Here is a 23515-nt window from a genome sequence, read left to right on the forward strand (position 1 = left end):
GAACCTCCTATGGCGCCATTTTGATGCTACAAAACGATCACCTCCCGTTAGCATTCCATTGACTGCCATTCATTTTGATGTCACTTTGACAGCGAATAATGTTACATCTGAAGCCTTTAAAGACTCTATTTGTCCATTGTTCATTTCTAAAGAAACACGACAATGTATAATTACCTTGTACCTCACGTTATGACTCCGTAGCAGACGTTTTTGTAAAAATACGATTGTGTCATTGTTCAACCCGGAAACCGTAGCAAAAATGGTGTACACCATTTTGACATTGAACGTGGCCCTGCTCTTTCCCAAAGTGATATTTCATTGGTTCACATTGATCCCTCACTCTGTTATGTACCACCCCCCAAAATCCTGTTCAAGCAGGAAATACATCACATTCAGGAAATTAGATTCTTTCAAAGCTGGCACCTCACTGAAAACTGAAATGTCATCAACCTTCTAGCCCAGCAAGTCACATTAAGTGACTGCAGGTCCACTTGTTTCCTGTAGAGGCAAGTAGTGAAGGTCATATACGTTTATGTGAACTCAACAAACTCCTTCACTGAGAAAAGTGATTTTGCCAACCTGATTTGCGGGCTTTGATTCCCCAGTGTTGTGTTTTTAGTTTCATGAGTAATGGTTACACCTGTTGAAGATTTCAAAATGGACAAGATATTGATTCCAGGCATTTAAATCTTCCAAGTTCTTTGCAACTTTCAACATCTCAGAGTTTGGAGAGTGATTTCACCTGTGGAATTGCAAGTAAGCTCCAAAGTAATTTCAATCATTTTGCTAGAGATTTGTGATGGTTTTGATTTAGGTTATTTTATTATTTATTATTATTTTTAAGTAAATGCTACTGCGTTTGTGCTGTGTCCCTGTTCCTTATGAATCAAGTACCTTTTATGAAAAGTTTGTGGCAGTGTAAATGTGTGATTATTGTTTCTACTTTTCTAGACTGGTTGTTTATTGGTTATTTGTTTACTTGTGGGGGACAGAGCACATGGATCTACATTGACATTGTAAAAACCTTGATGCAAAAGTACCACAGTTATCTAACATCTAATTTTGTAGCTGTTGTTTCAACTAAAAACACAAAAAAACAGAGAACACTCATTTAATAACAGAAATAAGAATACAATTCAGTGTCTATCTGTTCTGACTATGTTTTCTTTGCAGGAGGGTGAGGCAGTTCACCTGGACCTCCACCTGGACCTCAGGGGAAAAGATGAACTCTGGTCTCCATCTGCTCAGCAGTCCACCTTTGGAATGCTCTTCTGTTCCCGTCGAGCTCTTGGCCTCATCCTTCTCGATTGATGATCAGCCAGATAACGTTAGCTCCCGACCAATCAGACGCCTGGATACGTACCTCATCCCACAGGTAGGCTTTCCAACAGAAGAGCCGGTGGAAAGAGCGTTGCTTTTATTGTGAGCCAACCAATAGCAGCGCAGAGATGTGATCCAGCACTAAAACGGGGCCACCTGTGTTTTGTGGTGTTTGTTGAGGTATTGTTGAGTTGGGATAGCATGTCTGTTCAGTGTGCATATGGCTCCTGAGCTAAGTTTTCAATGCTGTGGCTGTTCCTTCAGTGTGGACAGATGTTGTTCTGCACTTGTGTATTGGTACTGGTTCTATTAATCTGCCTATTTCAAAGTATTAAGTTTATAGGTGGTGTTGAAGCTGGTAAAGCTGAATGTAGAGGGCAATGGTAAGTGCCCACAACAAACAGAATTGCATTCACTTCCATAGTAGTGAGTTGGAGGTAGATATCCAAAAAATGAACTAAACAAACCAAAAACAGTTTGAAAGGCTAAATCCCACTTCAGGCCAGTGAGAAAATATGTTTTTTAAGGCCTTTATTTGACAGGGCAGCTTAAGATAGAGAGGGGAAATGACATGCAGCAAAAGGCCAGAGGTTGGAATCAAACCCACAACTGCTACGTCATTCGCCTTGCAGTTGAACTTACATTATACTAATTTTAGCCTGTTTGGAGCCTCCGATGGGAGTTTATCCTTCAGATAGCGTGTTTTATGTTGACAATTCTTTAAACATTCCCTTTCCTGTGCTTGTATGAACTTTCTTTCACTCCTTGTATTGTCCAGCTGGGTGCACCTTCCCCATCTGGCACCTAAGCAGTATATAACACATCATAAAAAGTATTTGCTAATATTATTTGACCCAGGTCAGTCTTGCGAAACACTAACACTTGCAGTTTGCTGTTAAATATTGGACTCTACTCTTTGGAACTGTAGTGAGAACCCCCCCCACCTCCCATCCCTTCACCACGTCCACCACCTTCCCCTTCCTCCTCCTCTCTCCCTCTGTGTCCAGTAGGGACCAAACAGACGGTGTGTTTGTTTCCCCCCTGGTCTTTCCTGATTGCCCGACCAGGCAAATTCCGGTCGGCTCTAATCTAGCCGTTAGACAGCCACCAAATTAACGAATAACCCCATTTGACACACATGCTTCCACTTTTCTGTTTGTTGCCTCCCCCACTGAAGTCTGCTTAATTCATACAATTTCGCCTTCATTAGGCTGCATTTCAAGCTGCGGGGCACAGGTAATGCAAAGCATTTCCCCCTCCAAATTGTAGGCTCTAGCCTCAGTTGCTAGGAAGTGGAAGAGCCTCAATTGCAGCCATTTCCTTGCCAGTATACTGAGAGGTCCTATTACAGCGTTTAGGTCAGGGCAATTGGTGTCATTACAGGCTGCCAACTTCCCTCCACCAAAGTAATGAATTAGCCCAAGCTATTTGGGCTGTATGATTGCAGTTGCCAGGGGAGATGAGTATGAAGTGGGGGGATAATTATGGTATGTATCCCTGAGCGGATGTGTGCTGGTGTGGGCCAGCCACGGGGGCGGTTTCCACACTTGTGTAATGGCTTAATGTAGCTGCTGACAGGCAGCCGGGCAACATGGAAAGGTGCTACTGTGCTCTGCTTGTGGAGTGTGACTGACATGCCAAACCATGCCAACCTGTTTTAACCCCGCGGCTCATTTACTTTAAATGGCTCAGCCCAACGTCCAAGAGTCATTTCTGCTCAGAAATGTTCATGAGGGATGAATAAAGCTGATTGAATATAATTGTTTACAGAACCTTTTTAAAGATAATTTACATGGTAATAGAGTGTAACTTTATGTTATCAGTTAACCATAAATTGTGCTCAAACTTCATTAAGAGCTCTAGTCTTTACAAGCTGTTGAGACAGGCAAGGAAACCATTAACTCTTGGAACACTGATAAATTACCCTCATAATAAAACAATAGTGAACTTTGATTGCATGGGCCATTCATAAAACAAACAAAACAATAACCAGGAGGTGCTACTTCATTTACACCGCCGACTCCTGGAGGGGGGGTAAGCCCTGTAATAAAAGTATCAATGATAAATATGCAGTTTATATGCAGTGAGGTTTCTTGTGATGCTTTAAAAAAAATGAAACAAATACAACCTGAATAAACCAGCTTTGACTAATTTGTTGAAGAAAACAAGGAGGCCAAAAGCCTCGGGTTTGCAGCACAGATCTGAATTGCGAGTGCCGTGCTCGGTGGTGGTTGCGGGGCGGTGTTGGGTGGGTGGAGGGGGTGGTTGCTTGTTTTCTCAATGGGAAGTCGAGCGCTGCAATAGGAACCCTGCCAGAAAAAGGCTTCACCAAACAAAGAGGCTGGTAGGAAATAATGCTGGTCGAGGCTTGTTGGGCCATCTATGGGCTTCGTTCCAAACTGCCGTAACCAGCTATAAGTCTTTTTATGGGGACACCCCGAACAGGGGGCCCCACCGAGGACAGGAACTTTTACATTTCTGCTTGAATGGGACCTCAGCCAGGGGCTGAGTTCAGAGTGCACTTTCCAGTCATTTGATTTAACTGCTTTGTGTATGTGATAGGCCGGCAGTGAAGCACAGGACCTGAAGTTATATTCCCTGATTTTTAGTCTCCAGTCTGAGGGGAAAACGGGACAAAACCTCGTAAAACTGTGGGATTCTGTCTCTTTGTGTGTGTGTGTGCGCACACACGCACGCATACACGCACGCACGCACGCACGCACGCGCGCACGCAAGCAAGCATTTAATTTCTGGCTCTAAAGCCTTCCCTCTGCTTTTCCTCTCCATCCTGCAGATCATATCTCATGTCAGTGAGAGCAGAAAAAAAGCGCAGCCTGATTATTTCTCAATACAAACACCATGTGTCGTCTGCATCCAAATGTCTGTCATTGTATCTCTTACTGCAGCTGCTTTTTACTTCACTTTTCATGCAATTTTCTTTTGTATGATAACAATTGCATATAATGCCCTATTCAGTTTCAGCAATCTAAATCTTTTACACAAGGTAATTCTTTAAAAGACGTGTCATTTGGTTTTGTTTATGAACTCTGATATCTACAGTATATCTATCCACTCAACAATTTTACCTCCTTGGTTAGGGATTGACTTTACACAGAAGTCCAACTCTATCCACAAAACCCCTTTGAAATCAAACCAAGTTTTTTTCTACACAGCCTTCTTATATCACAAGCCCACCATGGTTTTGATCAACAGATGAAAGAAATTTGGTTGAGCAAAAAAAAAAAAAAAAAGGTTACTGCTGCACGCTGTGGCATAGTTACTGTAGTTTTCCTCTGTAGAACGGGCCATTTGCTAAGCAGTTGCATATCTTGCCAGCGATCAGCACTAAGCCAAACTTTCATCCTTTCTCTGCTGGTAAGCCACTGTTGGTGGTATTCTGCCAAATGGCACCAAAAGCAGAGGAATCTGCACGACGCCACCTGGTGGTCCATAACTGGTTTGAAGCTCTGGCAAAAACTTGACTAAAATGACCATCATTCACTGCTTAAAGCAAGAATTACTTATTTTCAAATGCAGGGCACTCTATAATATGTTCAAAAAACTTTTTTTCCTCATGTTTGTTTGAATGTTTTGGAAATATCTTTATTAATTTTAGTTTTGTAACAACATAACACATAAAACCCAACAGTCCTGTAGCTGTTTTCATTGTATTACAATTTGAATACCTTTGTTGTACGTGTATCACTTTAGGTAATTATTGATATAGATACACTTTTTTCCAAAATATCTGCAATGAAACATAGCCATTTGATCATTTTAACCATTTTCCTCAGTACGATCAGCATGCTGAATTAATTTTGATTCAACTTTATTTCAAAACATCAAGAAAACCTGTGGACAGGAATTATATTATAAACAATAAATGCACAGACTCCAATCCGTTAATTAGATTCAAGTTAAAGTAAACATCTTTAAAATGTGCAATACAAAGTTCATACAAGGCTGTTATACAGAAATGCGCATTGTTCTTAAGCATAAGACACCACACATCAGTGATTCCATTAAAGAGGTACTCCATCAGTTTAATATTACTCTTCCATAAAGTGGGGGGACTTGTGAGAAATTAAGATAGAAAATTGATGCAGCATGAGGAAATTGGGAAAACATGTAAAAATTCTATATTCCACTCAATGTTGTGGTTTCTCATTTTAATTAGACTTAATGTACTTGACTTATTTCTTACAGATGCTGGGTTTTCATAGAGCACTGATATGGTTTGCTTGTAATGTAGTCTTTGATTTGGTTTTTCAAAAGCAGTTAATATACAGATAATGTCAAAACAGTGAACATATCACAGGTAGCCTTTAATAAATCTGTTTACATGTATGAAAAAAGAATTTGAATCGGTGTTGGTTCAGATGGAAACAATTCTTGCCTTTTTGTTTTGATCTATGAACAGCACCAGATGGAGTGAGTATGTCCACATCGGCAAACACACAGAGTACCAGAAGCGTTAGCCAGTTTGAACATCATATCGTTGTACTCTCCTGTGGCTGACAGCGTACTTGGAACAATGCAAGTTATTCCCCCCCCCTCCCGGTGCACCAACCGGATTAAAACAAACCCAATGATTTGATTCAAGCCTGACTTTGTGTCATCTTGAACCGTGGCCTGTAATGGATGGTGTGTGTTGTGAGGATGAAGTCATTCTGCTCACAGTGTGTGAGAGAGAGTTTCACTTCCTACCTTTGGAAGAGTATGAGGTTAGTATGACAGCTTGATGGATGGTCTTTTTTTTTGTAAGCACTGCTTGCGGAATAAGATGATTTCATGTGGTTGTGAGGCCGCCCTGTTCTTGTTGCTTTGGAGCGCTGCAGCAATTAGCCCAGTCACCCATTACATTCACTGTATGATAGGGCTGCAGTGTGTCTAAGTGGGTGTGTGTACATATGAAATGGAGAGCTTGCAGTGTGTGTGTGTGTGTGTGTGTGTGTGTGTGTGTGTGTGTGTTTGTGGATGTGAATGTCAAACCTCACGGGACGTAATTTTAAAAACCACACTTGTAGTTTCATAAGACTACTTTGGCAAATGTTTGCTGTGACAAGTGAAATATGCGTTCAAGCTTTGCCAGTAAACAATTCAGGGCTGCTCAGTGCACGAAACAAAGCAGCAACCCATGAATTATTGGATTTCTGTATGAAATTAAGAATGGAACTGTTCGCTCCCGTAATCAATCAAACTAAATAAATGAAATACATTTATATAAATTAAATCTAAATTGTGGGAGAAAGAGAAATATTAAATTATGTGATCATCATAAGGCACAAATGACACCAACCTTTTATGCGTACGTACGCGTACGTACGTACTAAGTTAGTACTATGTACTAACTTCCTACCAAAAACCACAAACAGACTATCCTCAGACAGTCTGGGAGCTCATTTTTGTCATTTATGTATTAGGAGTTGTGGGGCCAAAAATGGTGTTTCAGTACTTCTAAATAAAAATGATGTCATCTCAGACCTTGACTGACAAACTCAATCTGCGTTTAGGTTTTTCTGACAAGCAACCTCTGGTTGGTCGTACGAATAATGACGGTTTCCTCTCAGACGCATTGTTACTGTATACTTCTGCAAAACCTCAAAGGATGGATGGTTGGGTGTAAAAAGTGTCTGAATTTGACAGCCTTGACTGCTCTTTGCATCTTGCATTGGTTACTCTTAACCATAACCCTGATCTTTCACTAACCTTAACCTAGTAGTTTAGATGCCTCAACTTCTTAACTAAAATGTTATCAATAGAGATCGTAGATTAAAACCAATATGCTCAAATGGGTCTTCTTGGAAGGCAATGATGTTTAGATATGAGGTTGATATGGGAAGGACAGATGGATAGACAGTTTCCATAAATATATAGACAGACAAGCATACACATAATCATGTCAGCTATGACTTTAAATTTGTCTTTTTCTTCCTCCTCCTCTCCTTCCTGGGCTTTGCCACTATTCCACCTATCCTTTGACACTGCAGGAGACGCCAGGCATTCAGGGCATTCTTTGTCCCTGGAGAAATAAGGAGGAAGACGGGGGGTGGGGGTGAGGCAGTAGGGGGGTGGGGTGCAGGAGGGGAGACAATGCGAGAGGTTCCACTCCGTTCAATAAGAGCCCCCCCCCCCGCCAACATTTTCCACACACACATGTACACACACACTCCTCGACCACCTCCCAGCTCACGGAAGGGGCGGAGTTGTGGGCAGCGAGGCAGTGTGGAGTTAGAGGAAGGGGGGAAAAAAAGAAAGAGAACGGACCCCACCACCACCACCACCACCAATTGCCCCTTTTTCAGTGTGTTGTGGGATGCCAGCATGTCCTGAGACCCCTTTTTTCCCACAGTGAGCGAAGAAGAAAAACACTCCTCTTCATAGACCCCCACCTCCCTTCTCCGCACTTCAATGACTGAATTTGACTTTGGCATCAGAAGCTATTTGGTTGGACTTGTTGTGATTTATTATTATATCCTCACCTGCTCCATTCCACTGCTTAAAACGGATGGGTGCCTGTGCGTGTATGGTCCTTGGATTGTGTCATTTCTTTCTTGTGTTGAAGAATGATTCCAGTTTATTTCAACTTGGCAACTTTAACATCCATTGTTCGGGGCCATCATTCATATTAGATTAATGACATTGTATTCATGGTCTTTGTGCACTTTGGTGACTTTTCATTTAGCACCATTATCAGGTTTGTGTTTCTCTCTGTAAGTAGCACTTTTTTCTGTCTCATGTTGCTGCTGTACAGTAGCTGTTGCTGCTTATGTGACAGATAAGAATAGGCTAATTAAGCTAATATTAAGCTAAGAATTAAGCAAACATTGCAGTGTTTCCTCTTTTTGTTTCTATAAAACAGGGACATAAAGTCACTTTCTTTGCAGCAGAGAGTTTTAAGAGGACACCAGTTGCTTTTTGGAAAAATTATGTGCTTATGTTTTTTTGTGTGGACTCATCTGGCCCCCAGGAAATGTGAAACATTTTCAATTGGGTGATGAACATGTAATCAGTAATGCATGGCAACAAAATGGGCATTTATTTCTAGATAAACCAGATTACTTATTTAAGCCAGAAGTCTCTGGATATATACACCACATTTACAGATGCTGGATGTGTTGTCTATTAACATCTTGTGTGGTTTCACATCTTCTTAACATTTCAAATAGAAAGGAATGTTTGTGTGGGAAGATGAAACCAATTGATTTTTATTGATTTGTATCACTGAAAGGGCATTCATAGTTTTCAAACCACACTTGTTCCAAAGACCTTAACTTTTTTAGAATTGTACTACAAATGTACCAGCAGTACCTTTTTACAAAGGAAAGTCCCAGTAATGACATGGTGGCCATCTTGGCCGTTCACACGGTTCTCAGTACTGAGGTAATGCAATTTGTCTCTATATATTAAACTGGGCAGACTTGGAGGCAGATGCCCACTCTTATTACAGTGAAAGCAGAGCAGAAAGCAATAAGTCTTTGTGAAAATAAGAGGAAAATGAAGGAGCCAGCTACAGTGAGCACTCCAATATGACAAAAAACCCAAGTAGAATGTAAAAATAATCCAGCATAAAATAATTCCATCCCAAATGGTCTTTTAAAGACATGTTACAGACGGTAATCATGAATGTAAGCGACGTCAGCCAACCTCAGCTTCAACTGGGCCATCCCGCGTTACTCTGTGGCGTAAAAATTACAGCCGTGGCCGGAAACAGGGAGTTACTTTTTTATCTGACCTGAATATTAACATTCTTCCGGAGCTACTGGGTGAAACCATAAGCCTGTGTTTAAGAAATATCACTGCTGTCATGGAAAACCCATATATCTGCAAAATGTGTTTTTTCAGGAATGAAGAAAAGAATGCTTATTATCGAATTTCCCCCATTACACAAAAGGATTTTCATCAGGCAGCACAAACCCCAAACACCTTCTTTAACATATACCAACCTGATTATTTTGATATTTGAACACATGGAAAGCCTGATTTATTCCTCTAAACACCAGCTGCTCGCCTGTTGACCTTGGTGACCACACTCATCTGTTGTGGTTTGGCTGATATGTATGAAATCCCTCTTGTATAAATCTTATAAGGCCTAAAAAAAGGAAACGTCACACTTTTTATTCTCAAAGGAAGACTGAAAAACTAAAAAATATTCTTCGGTCACCTGCAGACTTGGGTGCATTAGTTTGTATCTGGTCTCTCAAATAGTGTTTTTGTGTAAATGAACCTTAAAAGGAAGCAAAGCAAGGAAATATTGTTTGGCTGCATTTGACTGCCCTCCTGCAGCAGGACTGTACACTCTGCTGCTGTAATGCGGTGACGTTTCTTTAGGCAGAGTTTAAAGGGCATAATATGTGCTGTAGATTTCAATCATTTGTCATTTAGTTTTCAGCTTTCACCTACAAAGACAGACAGTAGATGCAGGGTCTGAATTAAATCTTCCCAAAAAAATACTGTTGGTGCTTTTCTATTACGTTTGATTAGCCAGGGCAACACTTTGCTCAGTCTAATAACAGAATCTGTTTTAACTTCATATGAATGTTCTGGCGCTTAAAATGGCTTAATCTAGCAGTGTGGGTTTGTTTGCAGTTGTAAGGCAGAGACGGAGAAAGAGGGAGTCAGTCCCAGAGGCCTGTAGATAATAATAATGTTACAGGAGGAGGATTGTGGTCTGCATTCTGGAACAGTTTATTAGGGGGAAGTCTGCAATTACATATTTTCTGGGTAAACATTATCTAGCTCTGCATCGCAGACCTACACAACAAAAGCAGCTTGGACTATAACAGGCATAGAGTGTATACTTATGATTCACTTTTCCTAGAACAGTTACCAGTTAAGGAGCTGAGCACAACAGTCTGCTTTATTTTAGAAAACTATTAATCTAATGTTGGTAGTTTCCAGTGGAGGATATTTTGACAGTATTAGGGTTCAACCAAGAAATCCTCATGGAAACCATGAATTGGCCTTTAAAGTGTTATATTAAATGGATTTGGTTTTGGTCTTGTAGCTCTTGCCTTTGGTTCTATCGGTTATGATAATATTGCACTCACCAAAGTTACAAATAAACTTCTAGCCAGATTAGATATAACTTTATTTACTGTAGATATAAAACCCAGAGTAAGGGCTTCTGCACTGTCTGTCAATCTTTCATTGCACAGAAGACTGTGAGTGTTTACAACAATGGAAGAACGGTAGGTCAAAGTTGAACTGGGATGTCAAGCTGTGAACTGGGATGATTATTTGCAATAGACAGTTTGGGTTGTAATTTTGCCATTTGCTTTCGTTTTCTCCTTCAACTAAATTGGCTATGTTAGATTTTTGTCTGACTTCTCAACTGATCAGTGATGGCGCTGCATTCCCAGGTCTCAGCAAAGAACTTATACAGTCTTATTACAGTATAATGGATAAACCGAAAGTACAAAAATAAAACTTGAGTTGTAATAAACCATATATTTTCTTTCTATGTTTCTACAAAGTATAATTTAAGGTTCATATGGCTGTTTATGGCGCACTGCAACATAATTAGTTTTTTAAAGATTGTCTTTTGGGCATTTTAGGCCTTTATTTTGACAAGACAGCTGAAGACATGAAAGGGAAGAGAGAAGGGGAATGACCGGCAGCAAAGGGGTGCAGGTCAGAGTTGAACCCGGGCCCGCTGCATCGAGGAGCAAACCTCTATATGTGGGCGCCAGCTCTACCAACTGAGCTATCCGGGCGCCCACTGCAGCATACTTTTAAACTTGGCGGCTGGATGTTTCTTACTGAAATCTTTTTTTTTTGGAATCGTAGTAAACTTGTCTCCCTACATTTTAATGTTGGCAAGCTTGTACTTTTTTACTTTTTATGACAGAACCAGATAATTTAAAGTGCAGTTGTTCATATTATGTACTGGTGATTCAATCAGATGAGTTTCATGTCCATCCAGGCTAATACTGATGTAAATCTAGACACTAAAACCATGGGCTAATGTCATTGCTAATATTGCAGCTAAATATGGACAGCAAGACTAATACGGAGTTCAACTTACATCCTTGCATTCCATTTTCGCATTCACACATAGCAAAACATACGCACGGTGTTCAGAATAGTCATTCCTTAGAAACTGCATCATCATCATCATCACATCATCCACAGAGCAAAGGTTTATAAAGAAAAGAGGCAGAGTGGAAAGGAGAAGAGAAAGAAAGGCAAGTCATAATAGCTTACAAATGTTGCGCTCTCTTTTTTTTTTTTTTTTTTTTTTTTTTTTTTTTTTTTTTTTTTTTTTTTTTTTTTTTTTTTTTTTTCTTTTTTTTTTTTTTTTTTCTCTTTTTGTGTGTGTGTGTGTGTGCCCATCTGAGGGCAATTTCCAGACCGGGGCAGTTGTGATGGATCTCTGCCTTTCAGGTGTAATTATTTTAAGAGAGATTGAGCTGTTAAGCACTTGAAAAGCATCACAGAGGCTCGGCGAGTGTTTATACTTTCCCTTCCGTCTCTTAGGACAGGGGGACTGACTCCCTCAGTAGGTCCTGCACCAGGTGATGTAGCACATTACTATATGTGACAGCAACAGGATGCATTCAGGTAATTAAGCAACTGAGCACGAAGTAGAAGTAGTAGAAATGTTGTATAAAGATACACGCGTGCAAATGTACATTTTGTTTTTAGCGAGTACAAGCAAACAGACAGGTGACCATGCAATTCATTCATGCATTACTAAACTAGTCCTTAAGCGTCTCAGGCCTCCGTTGCACCTCCCTCAGTAACCATGGAGCTGCTCTGTGCTTATTCCAGCAGTGGATCACCCTGGGTCTCAGGACAAGGCAAAGGAAAGAAAAACATGCTGCCGTTAGTCCCCGAGTTACTCTAAGTCCAGCTAACATATGAACCCCCTCCACCCCCCCGAGAAGCTTTCATTTGACTGATCTTATCTCTCCAGAAAAGGAAATTGGCTTTGATGACTTCCATAAGTGAAAGAGACTGCAGAATAAAGGTCAAGTTCTTTCTTTTCAACCCACCCACCCTTCGCCTCCACCATCCCTGCTGTCACCGTACTCCCCTGTTTGGTTCTATCCTTCCCTACTCCTCCTCTTCTACCTCTTTCTCCTCTCCATTTCTTTATTTTACTGCTCGTTATATTTCTGCTGTGCTGTATTTCATCATAAATCTCCTCTTTACTTTTATTCAAACAAAGTGTTAAGCTTTGCTTCCTCCTAACTTAACACGTTTACAATGAATGCATTTGTAGTTACTTTCATGTTGGCATAATTTTTAATGTAATTTTTGGATTTCCGACAGCTGCACAGTGCTGTTATGCATAAAGACATTCAGGGATTCCAAAATCCTAGAGCCTAGATCAGATAAACAAAATGTAATAATATCAAACTAACTGTTAAACTGTTTTGAGAGTAGCGGTGATTATAGATAAACACTCAAGTGTGTGCATGTTACAGGTAGACAGGGGGGGTTTGGGTGGTTTGAAAGCCCCCCCAAACAATGTAACAATCCAACATCTAATGTATCAACAATCCACGCAACTAACTTCATGCACTCATAACAAAATGTTTGAGGCGTGCGTGCGGACTAAAAAAGGTGGTACAGGATCTTGGTAAACAATTTGACAACATTGTAGTGAATATTTTTGGTGCATCTAAAAGCGTGCTTGTTAAGATACCAGCAGACAAGCTAATCCAGCACAAACTAGTGCATAAAAAGTCACCAAAATGAAGTATTGGAACGTAAATACAAAATCAGGGAAAAACTGCGAAAAGGTCCACTTTTTGAAAAAAAGAACCCCCCCCCCCCCTTCCACTAGGCTGGCTACGGGCCTGTGTTAGCAGTTTCATGACAGAGAATGAAGAGCTTTGCTCAATTTGACAAAAATCTAAGACTACAGAATGAAAGTAATGCACATGATACCGCAGTTGACCAAGACAGATGTACATGATTTTACAACTTAATTTCATTTTTAAACTATTACATTTCAGATAGCAATCTTTTAAAAAAATGGATACACACTTTTTAATGATTATTTTTGCATATCCACACATCAAGCTTGGATGTGTGCAGACATGATGATTTTCTTTGCCCTTCCAAAGTGGCCTTTTCTGCCTGTAGACTGGAAACACCTTTCCTCCTCTTTCACCCTGGACAATGGCAGAAAGAACCAAAGAATTTCTATTTGTCCACATCCTTTGTCTCGCCGTATTAGTGTTATTTCCAGCCACCTGAGCCCATCACACTCGATCAAGGGCCATCTATACACGCAAGTCAAAATGATTCCATTAGTAAGTCACCTCCGTGGTATTTAAGCGAAGCTTGGGATTTAAGACTTCCTCTTTGCTTGGTGGAATTCGCCCAGCCTTTCGGAACTACCTTTGTGTGACTTATGTGCCTCCGGTGGATTAGGAGTACTCAAAAGCCATTTAAATCACAATCCTCTGCGTTCCAAAGCAATGCTGGAAGGACAATGTAGTGTAGTGAAAAAAATGCCCAACAAGTACTAGGCTGATAGTTATAAAGCAGCCATATTCCAAAGAAGGGCCCATGAATAAAAGTGCAAACCCCTCTATTAGGGGGATGTGCCTGAACTTGAGCTGAAAGGAATGTTTTGGATTCACAAGGAACCTGTGTGTGAGTTTATGTGTTTGCATGTGACTATGGTTTAAGTGTGTGAGTGCGCTGTAAAGCTCTGCATGAATAGATTAATTGACCCCAGGTTAGCATGTTCCATGTATACGCAGGAATACAACATTTAAAATAAAATCTTTTAGTATGAAATGCACAGCTGCAAATTGCTTCCACCATGGCATCATCCACTATATGCATATCTGATGAAGTCATGAAAGATGGCCTCTGTGTGAAAAAACATCTGTGTAAAAACTTATGCATACTTTCAGCCGTGCTATAGCTTCAGCCATATCTGTTTTTATCATGAGAGACCGTTTGTGTGCCTCCTCACAAGCTTGTGTTTGTGCGTCGCATGTGTGGTCAGAAAAAGCGAGGCTGTTTCCTTCTGAAAAATGCTGGGAAAGGGACATAAATCTCCCCGGCTCCCGGTGGGACGTCACGGAAAACGGAGACCTTACAGGCAGGCCGGCTAGCAGCTCGGGGGAGGAACGCAAACATCAATCGTGGAATCCAAGGAGAACGTGTTCTGGGTCCTGTCGGATGCTTTAAACCAGGCCAGGAAGTGTGTGTGTGTGTGTGTGTGTGATTGTGTGTGTGCCTGAGCATGCTTGGCTTTTCTCTCTCTGTCTCTCTCTCTCTCTCTCTCTGTATGTGTGTGGATGTGCACTGAGAGCTTGTGTGTGTGTGTGTGTGTGTGTGTGTGTGTGTGTGGACTTTTCTGAAAACGCCTTCCCAGACTCCCCTCTTCTGGGGTGGAAACGGGCAATAAATAGCAGGGTATCTCCTGGCGGCGGTCCAGCAACCGAGGCCCTGGCAAGGAAGTGACTCATTTCAGCGGCGAGAAAAGGAGGGGGGGGGGCATAAGAGGATTTTTGTGTCTCTTATTATCAGTCAGCCAAGGCAAACCACACTGGCAGGCCAAAGAGGGAAGAGGTGGAAGGAGGTGGGGAGGAAGTGTGTGTGTGTGTGTGTGTGTGTGTGTGTGTGTGTGTGTGTTGTGTGTGTGTGTGTGTGTGTGTGTGTGTGTGGTGGGGGTGTAAGGGATGGTGGAGAAAGGGGGGAGGCACTGCCAGTGTGATAGGGCCTCTGCTTCTGGTATAACCTCTTTTGAGGAACTGACTTGTGACCTTCCGTGTGCGCCAAGCCAAGAAGCATGCTGGGAGAGTTTGTTTGCTAACACCTGAGCGATGAATGCTCGCCCTGCATGTTCTAGGTGCGTTTTGCCTAATTTAAAAAATCTTTGGTTAAGGAAAGGGTCTCTCTTTCTTTTAGATTTCAGTTTACATTTTCATCTGGAGAAAAAAAAACAGCTCTGACTAAGCTGCCCCTGTTTTCCAAGCCAAAAGTGTTTCAGGTAGGTAAGTAAAACACCTGAGTAGACAGGGAATGCTATTTTGTGTGTTTGTGGGCATGCATTTCATGTGTACGTGTGGCAGTGGGATTAGGGGCTTAAAACTGGGATGCAGCTAATGTCAGCCACATCCTAAATTTACTGGTGTGCGTTCATTCACATTTTTACTTTAAGATTATTTTTTTGGGGCTTTTCTGCCTTTAATGGACAGGACAGTTGACAGAGAGGGGGGGAAGACATGCAGGAAATCGTCACAGGTCAGAGTCGAACCCTGGACCTCTGCGTCGAGGCATAAACCTCTAACTATATGTGCACCTGCTCTACCCACTGAGCCAACCCGGCCACCACATTTTTACTTAAAAGGGTAATTTAAATTGTTCCTACAGGTTATGATGAGATTGAGATTGAGGGGCGTGGCAAGTCTGACTAATGGGCCTAATGGAACATGAGCAAACACCTGCGGTTCGATTCCCATCAGGAAGCGCTTCGATGCGCTACAGGCACCCACATCTTTTTGATGCTGAAGATCAGGTTGTTTCTGGCAATTTCTGTAACTTTCTGAAACCAAACAATCTGAACAAGCATGCCTACTTAATGCAGCATTTGACAAAGTGATCGCTGGCGAATATAAACTTCTCAGGCTACTAGTAGAGTTAGCAAGGACTGCAGGGCATTGGGAATTAGCTGTTCCATTTAGTCGCATTGGACACATACTGTACATCGGTAAAAGTAAAAAAACACAATCTGTTTACTGTAAATGCCCTTGCAGTACTACTGCCTATAGTACTTATGCATACAAGCAGTCTTTACAACCCAGTCTCACGGCAGTTCGTGGAATGTTCATGCAATTTAATCTATTGATTCGTTACAGACACGTTTATCTCGTTAATTTCGTGATGGTCAGCACGTTTTACAACCTGAATTTCGTGATGGTCAGCACGTTTTTCCTGAATTCCGTTAAATGAACACTGCCCCTTAAGTTAAGGAAAAGGTCGTGGGTGGGCTTACGTTTCCATGACACGCGGGACAACAATTGGGCGGTTGGGTTTAGGAAAAGAAGAACGGGACGGTTGAGTTTAGTAAAAGAAGAAAGTGACGGTTGGGTTTAGTAAAAGAAGAAAGCTACGGTTGGGTTTAGGAAACGCGGGACACGAACCCCCGTCTCCTGGGTGAAAGTCCTGTGTTGTTCGACCCATCCACCACCCCAACCAACCTCCCTACGTGGATTTTCGGGCTTTCATACTATTCGCTACCGTAGTCGCTCTTAATGAATCATGCTGTGATCACGAAAGATGCTTCCCATTGAAATACATTTCAATCAGGAGAGACTTCGTTTGCAGATATGCAAAAATATTTATTGTACAACTGTATGATATTGAATGTACAAAGTCTTTTGGAGATTGGACTCCATCGAATTAATCTTCTTAAAGGGGTAGGGGATAGGAACATAACCCCCGATGGAGTCCAGACACTGGTGGCGGCGGTGAAGAGACCAGAGACTGGACCGAAGAGGCAACGGAGCGGTCAGCCGGGAGAAACACAACGACCGGAGGAGGCAGGGGAGGAGGAGGGACGAGCGCTTTGCCTGAAACGACAGCTGACAGCACAAGGAGAGAACAGATTTAAAGCAGAGTTGTAAGGCTGTGATTGGCCCTCGAATCTCGTGGTCGAGTCTGATTGGTTTAACTGACACGTCACTTCTTGAACAGCTGATTTGATTTAAGAATGGAGTAGTGACTGGGGTAATGACGTCTTCCTGAAAGAATTTGCGCTGAGCTTCATTAGTTTAAAAAACGTGCTCACCATCACGAAAAAAAGGAGATAAACGTGTCAGTTTACACGAATCAATAGATTAAGTCACGTGAACATTTCACGAACTGCCGTGAGACTGGGCTGGTCTTTATGTCATGAATCAATATAGCTGACATTTTGGGTATGGTCACTTTTGGTTTAGCTTTCAAATAACACATTAACATCAATTAGGAAAAAAATAAATGCAAAGAAACTTACATATGGAATGTTGTTTAAACTATATGCAGCCCCCCTCAAAACATAATAGTGATTTTAACCAACCAGCACCACTTACAACTGATGAGCTGAAAATAAAAGGACAAGCACATCACAGTAGTGACACACGGTTGACAGGTGAGTTCTGGGAAGTGCAGCATAAAGACACCACACCTCCTGAGCTCTGAACATCAAAGATGGAGAGAACATAAAAAATGAGAATCTTGCTGATTTGCACTTTAAGGCATTTATCTGGCTGTTGTATCCACAGCAGTAGCAGCAGCAGCAGCAGTAGTAGTAGTAGAATGAGCCTTCTGTTCCCATTATCAACATTACACATCCGGTCTGAAGGGGCCTTTTAACTGCATAATCATAAGTCACACAATGAAAAGCCACCACTGTTAAGCAATGAACACCTACCTCCACTCTGTCCCATCTGAGTTCTCAGGTGGGTGTACAATATGGCAGACCTTTGTTCCATGTGTGTGTGGAAAAGCACACACTGTCAACACAGGAGAGAAAAGCTAATATTTACCATGTATGGCCTCGGCTTTAATATTAGCTAGAGGCGCTAGTCGAGGGAGAACAGAGGTCTCACTCTGGTCTCACTTCCTGCCCGAAAGCAATATCCAAGAATTTGTTTTTCAAGCCTTTACTGCTTTATTAGACAAGATAGAGTGGAACGTATCAGGTTGGAAAAGAAATAGGGAGGAGTAACAAGTCGGAATCAGACCCACAGCATTATGCAGCCTGTACTGCTGCGGTCTACAGATCAGACATAAACTCCTGCTTTCTTACCAATTAAGTGTTTTTATTTGTCCATAATTCTATTTATGTTTATATTTATTTATTAAAATTTGTAAATTTCACTTTTACTTGCCATCAACTTAAATTTCAGAGTGAAAAAGTAGGTGAGAAGCATTAGTATAAATCTCTTAAATATGAAACTATCACAGGCGGCTAATCAGAGTATCTGCAATTCAGGCAAATTACAGGTATCTCAAACTTATTGAATTTCTACAATTACATAATATTGTAGTTTAACTACTTTTATTGGCAGTTTAAACAGAAAGAAACTCAGATCTACACCTCAAACGATTACAAAATCACATTTCCCATCTTTTGTACAGTGATAGCCTTACAATAGTAATCTCCACAGTGATCTTCTCCAATCCATGCAGAAAATATTCTGTGCATATTTTCCACCTCTCTGCTCCTGATCCGAGTTCCAAACAGGAAATGATCAAGGGGCCATTTCTATCCTCATGGCCCAGACCAGCGGAGTGCATATTCAAGACAAACTGGCTATGTCCCCCGTCTCAGGAAAGAGCTCCAGACAAGTTCTTGTCCAAGCATTTCGGCTAAATACCGCATGAAACGAGTCAAGCTGTGGGTCTCTGGCGCGGGACCCACATCAATATCCTACTCATGCCGGTGGCCAGGTGTTGAGGGGAAATTCTCAATTGAATATTGTATCCAGCTTTCTGGGAGCTCGGGGAGCTGTATCTTGTGTGGATATTCGTTTCTCCGCCTTGCTATGCGCCCCGTCTCCTCTCCTTCCGTCTTGTTTTTGGCATTCTTCGGATCCGGGCCGAGTGCAGTCTGCTGTGGCTCCCACTTGCACACCTGCCACGAAGAAACAGCTGTGGTCCGGCACAACATCATTAGTGCAGCTGAAAGAGAAGGAAAGGCCTGCATAGCCGTTTCCCCATCTGTTTACTCTCCCAAAGAGTTCAACTCCAGGGCATCTGTACAATGGACAAACATTTTTATGATAAAGACGTGCAAAAAGTCGCCCCGCGCCCTGAGCTCTTAGGGCTAGGACGTGTAACACGATCATGACGAAACCTGTGGGAGAGCAGGGGTGCTGAAAGAAAATTTTATACCTCAAGACAAATATGTCCTTTTGGGGTGTTCACTCCCCACAGCTGTACAGTGGATGGCTTTAAGGGCAACCCTTGTGCATTTATCCCTACACAGCTTATATTGCTCCATAGCCATGACCAAGGGTTTCGGTAGAGCATGAAAAATGAACTCTCGTAAAATGAGCTTTCGACCCTCACAGGCAAGACCTCGCCTCTTAACACTAGACCAGAAAATCTCTCGCCAAGCTGAATATTTACAAGCAGTCAAGAAACACGGGAATGTATTACGTCTATTTGCTGTAATTGATACATCCTCAGTGAATGTGGAGGACAAGGAGAAAGGAAGTGCTTCCATTGATTTGTAAAGATACTGGAGTGTAGGCCTCTCTTAACAGAAACAGAGGAGGGAGATTTGACCCCTGTGGGTATCAAGGGCTGCTCTGGAGAGCAGACGCCAAGCCACAGACCCAAGACTCCACTGTAAAAAATGTCCATTTTAGCAAGTCACTTCATTTTGCTTTTACTCCCTAAAAGAGTGAGATCTTCAATGCAATGCAATGATTATTGTATAAATCACGAGTCACTTCTCAGATTCAAATCCTATAGTTAGGATAAGCAGAAGGACCATATGGACTGGATATGTAGTTTGTTTGTACTAGTGATTGCATCATCAGTAAGTGTTTATATCACCATTCACGATGCAATGTTAAGGCACTGCTTCTGACTGTCTTCAGTAAATTCAATCTCTTTGTGGTTCTGTTTTGTTCAGTTGAGTACAAATATAAGCACTTTTTAAATGTTAATGGCTCAGCAACGAGCGATCCATATCCACTTTTCGTAGCGGAGTTTAGGTGGGTATTCTCGAAAACAATAAGATATGATGTGTCATCCAAACAGGTCGGAAGGCCAAAGTGTTTATGTGTTCTCAATGACTACATCTGAAATCAAGAAGATGGCTACCATAGAGAGAGGACAAGATGCGATAATCATTTAAATGTAGGGATAAAGGTGTGCATACTTTCATATTATCTTTTTCTGGGGGCAGTCATGTGGTTATACACACAAAAAGTGAAATAGTTGTGTAAAGAATTTAAATAGGCTGCTCCCCACACCGGGCGAGTCGCTACGTGAAGTTGGTGTGAATGTCTGATTGTCAGTTTCAGTAAGCTGTTAATCAGAAGCTAACACACATATAAGTATGTTGAGGCTGAGCTCGGATGCAAAGGTTACTGATTTGGTTAAACCAATGAATTATCACAGTTCTGCTTGAGGATTTTGTGTTACGGATTCTTTTTTTGTTCATGTACTGAACACGTCTACAACTCCTCACACAAAATCACCACAATGCAAGCTGCAAGGGTTACAGATGCTGTTACCATTAACTTGGCAATGGTTGTGAAAACCAAATATTTCGGTTTTTCTGAGCACTTGAAGGACTTCTCAATTTAAACAAGCTTAAATGTTAAGATTGAAAGTTCATTCTGGACCTTGAAAAACAGAAGATGGCAAAACAATCTCACTTAGCTCCTATTTTGATACTGTTTTAAATCTGTAGATCATAACTTTGGTAACGTGTTCAAACTAGTGAAGATAACCGAGCATCCAATGTTGGTTAAGTTTGTTCCCTCCTGTTTTTATTGAAATGTATATGAAAATATCATTGAACAACCATGTTACATAATTGAAAATATGCCATTTATGGTAGTGATGCACTACTACTAAATGGCATTTAACCAGATGCTGATGACTCAACAAATCTGATCAACAATTCTCAATAGCAGAATATGGAGAGCGAATATGCACTTTGTTAGTGTTTCACTCATAGGCGTAATTTACGGAGGGGATAATCAAATCAAGATGGACTTTTTCCGAAGTTGTTGTTCCTTTTTTAAGGTTTTTGTTGCTTTGTTGGAGGTTTTTGTTGCGATTTCAATGTTTTTCCTGCGTTTTCAATGTTCTTGTTGATTTTTTTTTTTTTCGAGAGTTTTTGGAGCTTTTTCCGAAGTTTTTGGCACCTTTTGACACTTTTATTAGTCTCTTTTTTTCTTTGACAATTTTTTCGATGTTTCTGCGCTTTTCTCAATACATGCAAACATGTGCCTGGACCTCCCTAGATAGTGGGAGATCTCAACCCCTTAATGTTGAACCCAAATTTACACCCCTAGTTTCACTACACTGCACATGGTTATGATAATATATAATTAAGAAAAAAACAACGGTACAATACTGATTCCAACTTTAAATTAGTTTTGCATTTTCATGGTCCCATTTAAGGTCGATAAAAGGTTTAGATGACTTAATACCACTTTTAAATCATATCATTAAATGAAGTTTGGCAGCGTGACTTAATTTCATTTCTTTTCCAGTGCAACTTCACTTATTAAAGAAATACTAAATTATTGGAAAAAGTGATAACAAGGTTGATTTCTCCATTTATTTCAAGGTGATGTCACTTGGCTGAAGGATTTTTTGGAAACAACTGTAGAAAAATGAAATCATCTCTTTTTCCTGCTAGCTGTTTTTTGTCCTCTAAAAAAGAAAAAGCAATTTTAAGACTCAGCACTAGATTAAATAACCTGTTTAGATGAATATTTTTTGCAGTGGATCCCTACCGGAGAAAATCAATCCGTCACCATGCGCACAGGAAGGAAGCCTGGGCTGGGGAGAGATACTGCTCTTAATGACATGTCTCTGTGTGCCTGGACCAGAGGGGGAAGTAACCGGATATTTAAACAGAGATAAGAGTGTGTGCCAAACAGGCTGGGATTGGATATGACTGAAACCCCATGGCAACCGGCCGGGGCTATCGGATATGGAAAGGTAAATAGTAATGCAGCCGTAGCATGTTTTAATGCTGTAAATTAAAAGCTCATGTAACATTCATGCGAGGGTGATATATAGGTGGTTAGCTTCTGCCAAGTTTTCATTAGTGATTTCCTCCATGCTTTTAGCAGCGCGCTTGTTTTAAATCAAGATTTGGAACATGCGTTTTGGCTCATCAGGATCTGTAAGCAGAAATCAGATATGCAGTATTTCCAAGTAAGAATATTCACTGCCATACAATGATGAAGGAGATGAAAGTATCATTTACTTAACTCTCACAAGAGGAAGAAAGAAGATCAGAAAAATGTGTGTTGGTACATACAGGGAAAAAGACCTTCAAGAAAAAGAAACTCGAAAGTTATGTGTTTATCGAACCAATATCTGTAGCTGTTAAAGTCTTACCTCTTACTTTATAAACTGATATAATCTACTTCTACGTTTTCCAGAATGGCTTTGACATCTCCCAGAGAACAGGCCTGAACTTGTTGTATCCAGCTGTGGGTTATTCAGGTTCCTCACAGCTTAACTGCAACCTGTGTTGTGGCTGCATTGCATTCTGGTCTGTAGAGGCTACTGTGGATGGAGGAATTGGTATCTCTGCCTCTTATCTCACTAGACCAGTGTAATCCAGAGCCTCTCCTTTCTGATACTTTGTCACTGTCAAATCTGATGTTTTATAATGCATTTTTTTAAGGTTCTGCAATCAAACCTCTCGGATGATTTTAGTTGATAAAATCAGGTCTGACCAGCTATCCACGCAGAAGAGAATAAATAGCTCTTTTTGACCAATTAAGGCTCTGATTTACACAGATACAGTTAATGTGGACAGTTATCATGGATTCACAGCGGCCACAAACAGTTGACGAGTGCGGTCTGTGAGAGACCAGTGCTTTGGCTCACCAGGGTTCCCAAAACCAAAAGTTCCTATAAAGAATTGTTGCGTCGCAGAGCAGAACAATGTAAACTTGCTCAACATTTGTCGCAATGCCACATCATTCATCAATGCACCGTATTGGCAACCGTCTAGAATGCTTTGTAATGTGAACTAAGTATTTTTACCGTTTACTTCTCAATAGAGAGCCGAAGTCACCCCTTGGCCAATGGGACCTATCTTTCGAAAAAATATGAACGAGAGTCAATGGAGAGATAATTATTATTTTTTGATCCCGTTTGAATTGAGCCATGGATTACAAATATGATGTTCGTCAATTTAAAAGATAATTTTTCAACCGAAGAAAGTCTGTTTATTGTTGTGTATGGATGACGTCTCGCTGAAGCTATGATGTCTGTGTGTATCGTACCGGGGATGTAAAGTTACTCAAATGAGCAGAGGATCTCGCTTGTTCTTTTGCTTATCTGCTGAAAACAACTTCACTGGATAAAACACATCAGGTAAGATAACGTTACATGTGTTGTGGAACAGAGCTAGACTAGCTAGCTAGCGAGCAAGTTGAGCATCAAGCTAGGTGATGTAAATTGTGTGAGATGAGAGATGTAGTTCACCGAGCGGTTTCGCACAAAACTAAGTGGTCATATGACA

General features: G+C 41.1%; 1 long non-coding RNA gene across 2 annotated transcripts in view; it reads left to right on the forward strand.

Annotated features, from left to right (window-relative positions):
- Positions 1-422: 422 nt before the first annotated feature.
- Positions 423-23515, forward strand: part of LOC120566653 — an 89863-nt gene continuing 66770 nt past the window's right edge. For both annotated transcript variants that reach the window (XR_005640440.1, XR_005640441.1), the window contains exons 1-2: positions 423-756; positions 1174-1375. This is a non-coding gene — a long non-coding RNA (uncharacterized LOC120566653). The remainder of the gene's footprint in view (positions 757-1173; positions 1376-23515) is intronic.

Source organism: Perca fluviatilis, chromosome 10 (assembly GCF_010015445.1).
Source record: "Perca fluviatilis chromosome 10, GENO_Pfluv_1.0, whole genome shotgun sequence".
NCBI classification, from domain to species: domain Eukaryota; kingdom Metazoa; phylum Chordata; class Actinopteri; order Perciformes; family Percidae; genus Perca; species Perca fluviatilis.